We start from the raw sequence: 5,006 nt of genomic DNA on the forward strand, positions 1-5,006 counted from the left end.
CCCATGCCCCTCAAAATCTCGTGTGGCATACGTCATCGCTGACGCGCTGCTTTAAACACCATCTACATCCGGTTGCCGCGACTCCGGCCGTCGACTCCGTCAGTAGCGTTGTAGTTGCGCGCTTGTTGGCGAACTGTGGCTCCCGTAATCGTGAAGGTATGGACACTGCGTTGCGCGCACGCCTTCAAGGGTTCGCCAACGCGATGAACCCGTACGGGGACACGACGTGCCTCGCACGTGCTGCACGCACGCATTCAGAGGCGTAGTAAGAAATTTTTTTCGGTAGGGGGGGGGGGGGAGTTCACGCCAAGCCGACTGAGAGGGAGGGGAGACGCAAGCATCCGTTTTTTTTTTCTGTGACGCGACTTTCGGCGGCACTTTGAGCAGATTCATGTGTGCAGGCATGTATATCAAAATCGCGAGACTCCCCCCTCTTCTTGTGGGTATGGTTGTGAAGAGAGTAAGTAAATATAAAGTCGACATCATCATAATAATAATAATCATCATAATCATTATCATCATCAATCTGACTACACCCACTGGAAGGCAAATGTTTCTCTAATGATCCGCCAATCAACCCGGTCTCATGTTCTTGCTGTCATGTTGTACCTGCGAATTTCGTTCTTTAACAGCTCACCTAACTTTTTGTCTCTCATTCGAGCGGTGTCCTTCTCTGAGTATCTGTTCAGTTACCCTTAATGACCAGCGGTTATCCTGCCTACATGCAAAGTGCCCGGCCTATTTCTGTTTCTTCTTCTTGATTTCAACAATGATATCTTGAACCCCAGTAGGTTGGTTGACCCACTCGATTTCTTCTTGTCTCCAAAGGAATTTAACACTTACCATTTTTCTTCCCGTCGCTCGCTGCGTCGTCCTACATTAAGCTGAACCCTCCTGGAAAGACTCCAGGTTTCTGCTCCGTAGGAAAGTACCGGCAAGATGGAGCTGTTATATACTTTCCTCTTGAGCATTCCTGATTTGAGAATGTTTGCCGAACGTGATCCACCCAATACTTATTCTTATAGGTAGGCGTTTCATTCTCATGGTTCGGATCCGTGGTTACTGCCTGTCCTATGTATACATATTTCATTACAAGTTCCAGTGTCTCTCCACCTATCGCAAAGCGCTCTCTTCTGCCGAGACTGTTGCACATTACTTTAGTTTTGTGCGTTTCATTTTTAGGCATATTCTTATGCTTTCCGCGCCAAGTTCAGTAATCATGAGCTGTAATTCGGCCCCTGAGTTACTCATCAAGGTAATGTCATCAGCGAATCGCAAGTTACACTCTTAGTCAAATCCTGGCTAGACTACACGCCTGCAGGCAGGAAATCAAGTCAAATTATCACCGCTTCTACGCGGCTCCATAGCCGTGTACTAGAGAAACCGGCCTGATTTTAGGTGGCCTTCAGAATAGCAGGGACAATGATTAGCCGAGATTTTCGGGTCAAATTTTTTCTAGCAAGATACAACCTGCGGTTATGCGGGACATTTTCGCGGCCCGGCCCTCATGCGGGAGCGACAAAAAAAAGCATTATTTTACGCTTTTCAGAACAGTTTCTTACAGATCATGTGAGGAAATATTGACTACAGGTAATTAGAAAACCATTAGTATCACACTCACCTACATCTGCGAGATTAACATCTGCGAGATAATGCGCTTTGGCACGTAATTGTTTCGTGGGTATTTTAGCGTGCCTACTCTAACATTTGATTTTCGTACTCGCGAACTATCACGAGCTGCACGCTGGGGCAGCAGCGCCTTTTTAACATTTCAACGATTACTTATTTCTGCAAATAGAATTTATGCGCATTATTTTGTATATGGAGTGGGTTTTATTCATTTTCGGTTCTTATCTGATCTTGTTTATGCGTAGTGGCTACTCTATCCTTCATTCAGCATCACACCGCTGTTCAAGTGAACGCCGAAACGTGCGTCAAGGTCAAGTATGACATACACAACTTAGCGACGGACAGGTCGGTCTCCCCCCAAATAAATAACGCTTTCTCAAATCTCTTTCGCGAACGTCCGCGTGCAGTTAAGGTCAAGAAATGGTGCAGAACGAACCTCGAAATTTTTATTTTTACTGCATGCAGTTGCTCTTTTAAAATTTGTATTTTTATAGCTGGTACATTATCTTCACAGCAGTGACAATGGTTGCCTTGGTCGTGGTTCACTGTTACGAATACAAGCTTGAATATGAGAACAGTAGGTAATATTACGAACAATACCAACAAGAATTCAATGACAAAACGAACAAGAATTCGTCACCGGTATTTATTAAATACAGTCATCGTATCAATGATAAAGAACCATTTGAATTCAATCATTCATTACAAACATCAAATAAATTCAGTACTTGAGCTGTCCTGGTTGCAGGTTGAGGATAAAATCAAACGACAATATCCCAGGTACAGGTCCACAGCATACCACTGGCCGATGATTACATGATGATAGGCGCCACTTTCCCATCAAGAAGCCACACAGAACCCCACTAAGCATAAGCACCACTCCTGGCGAAGCACGTTATGGCGCCAACCGGTTGGATGTACCGCCGTAATTTGCCGTAGACTTGAGGGCCATTGCTCTTATGGGATTCAGTGCAGGCATGCTGGATCGAGTCCATCGTCGATGACATTTATATGCACAAATCACAAGGCGGCCATGAGTGCAGCCCTCGAAGACGGAGCGGAAAACTTGCAACAAAGGTTACTGATGTCATCGCCTGGATTCCTGGCGGTTGTTCGAACCTTGCGGCAACAAACTCGGGCGTGAACGTGACCGACAGTCCAACGGGTTCTGCCTGGAACATCGAAGGCTCGAGTTGGAATGAAGACGAGGCCTGCATCACGGTGGGGTCCACACCACAGCAGCGAAAAAGCCCGGTAGAAACAGAAGGACCACTGGGAGGTAGGCCTCCAGAGACACAATCAACGTCGGCGCTGTCAAAGATCACTGGAATGGCGCTAGTGACACGTACGCGCTGCATCACGTCTCGTGCACAAAAAAAAAAAATAGAAGCCGACAAAGCCTGGCCAGCACATCCGCGTGAGCCGGCGTCTCGAGAGCGAACGTCATCTTCGTCTTTCACATCCCTCTGTCACAACCTGTAAGGCGTAGTGAAGTTTGAATAAAGGTCTTTTATATTAGTATTTACAAATGTAGTTCCTCCCCGCAATCAATGGATGATAATTCGTATTGATTTTTAATCTTTTTTTTCTTCAAATGAATATTACTGTATCCTACTACGCTCCCCACAACTAGGAAAAAAAACGCAAATGCTTTATAATTTGGCTCGAGCGCATCATTGTCTCTTCTCTAATCTGACAGGTAAACAATGCGAGATGGTGCGCCGCTACCGCCTACTGCGTCTCCCTGCGACAAATGTGGTGGATTTCCTCTTTCCCGCATGGCCAAGCCCACCATCCCAGCGAACATTTCTCGTATTTGCGGCTCCTGCGGTCCTCAACGCTCAATAGTCCAGTGGCTTCGCTACATCCCACGTGCCTCTACCAACGAGATACTTTTTTGTCTTCCACTCACCCTTTATGGTTATCTTCTCTCTTTCCACCTATCAACTTGATTTGTTCTTCAGCACTCCTAATGGCACTGATCTTTACCTCCATTGCGGGAGGCAAATAATAGAGACATTTTATTTTCTTCTACTTTCTAGACGGGACGACGGCTACCGCGGAAGGTGACTCCGTATACATCCATCAATGTGAACGATTAGGCCAGTTGGTGATACAGGATCTAAATATATTACGCGGCAGAAAACATGGTCGGAAAAGGACAAGTACGCATGCTGGCTATCGACCGAAGGTTTATCTATCCCACACGGCGTTTATAAAGGGCAACCAGTAAAAAAGAGAAAAAAAAAGAAAGTTTGCATTTGAACAAGCGACAAACTTCATACAACGGAAGCACGAGCAGAATATCTGATTTAATACACTCATGCACCGTTTGCCAGATAATGACTCTATGAACCTAGAAGGGCAACCGATGGTTTGCTCAATCAGTTGTCAGGTTCCCGATTCATTCCATCTGCTTCAATAATCCTGCTAGTGTGATCATCTTAGTGCCCATGCAATACAACTGTATTTTCAAACCGCCCAGGACAACCATACCTGCTGACATGCTGAGCCAAGAAGCCTTCATTGCCACGGTGACCAAGAAGGCTTCATACCTGCGGTGACCGGTGTCCATCCGGCTTCCGGGCACGGTGCAGGTTATGCTATTTCCCCTCACGCTGAAAGGCGGATGAACTTTTTGAGCGCTGGAACGCAGATGGCGTCTACACGATGCACACAACGCGAGAATACGAACGCATGAGAAACGGAGGGTAATTAGTCTTGCACTTCGCTGTATTTTATGGTAAAAAGTTATAAAAAAACACGCATATATTCTTTTTAGTGCCTTTTCACCGTGACTGAAAAAAAAAGACATATACAGACCACCGAAGGCCTCAAGCTTTCTCTGAACACATTTTGGAATTTGCTAAAAGCCCTTGAATTTTGTAATATTAGCACTTACTTTCAGTATGTAAATAGTTTCGTAATTCTATTTAAATAATATATGTTTTCCTCTACAAAAACAAGATTTCTCAGGATCTCCGAACGACATCGTATCCCTCACCCCACCCCCCTTCCCCTTCCTTCAGATAGGCCAGAGAACGCGAAGACTCGGTCGTGTGGCGCTTGCTGAGGTTCGAAGAATATATAGGTAACTAAGCCACGGGCGTCGACAGGAGGGTGGAAAAGGGGTATTGCAAAGTGGCCGAATTCAACGTGGATGTGCCGTCAACGCACGCTTGTTTTATGGACAACGGCAGACGACAGAGAATGTAAGCGAGACACAAAGTAGAGTAATAGCCATGGTGGCCAGCCTGCCTAAATCTCTTGACGTTCAAACCACGCCATGAGCCTCGAGCCACCGGCGCTTGCCGTTTTTTTTTTTATTGAGGCCGGCTGGTTGCGATTGATTCAGCGCTAGATAGAAACTCGCCCCT

At 46.0% G+C, this 5,006-nt stretch overlaps 1 long non-coding RNA gene across 1 annotated transcript; it reads right to left on the reverse strand.

Moving 5' to 3' along the window:
* Nucleotides 1–2,261: 2,261 nt before the first annotated feature.
* LOC142775758 (uncharacterized) lies at nt 2,262–4,617 on the reverse strand. The gene is made up of 2 exons (XR_012886982.1): nt 4,126–4,617; nt 2,262–3,105 (listed from the first exon to the last, which is right to left on the reverse strand). It is a non-coding gene; the product is annotated as an uncharacterized LOC142775758 (long non-coding RNA).
* Nucleotides 4,618–5,006: the final 389 nt, after the last annotated feature.

Source organism: Rhipicephalus microplus, chromosome X, assembly GCF_043290135.1.
Source record: "Rhipicephalus microplus isolate Deutch F79 chromosome X, USDA_Rmic, whole genome shotgun sequence".
In the NCBI taxonomy this organism is placed as follows: Eukaryota; Metazoa; Arthropoda; class Arachnida; order Ixodida; family Ixodidae; genus Rhipicephalus; species Rhipicephalus microplus.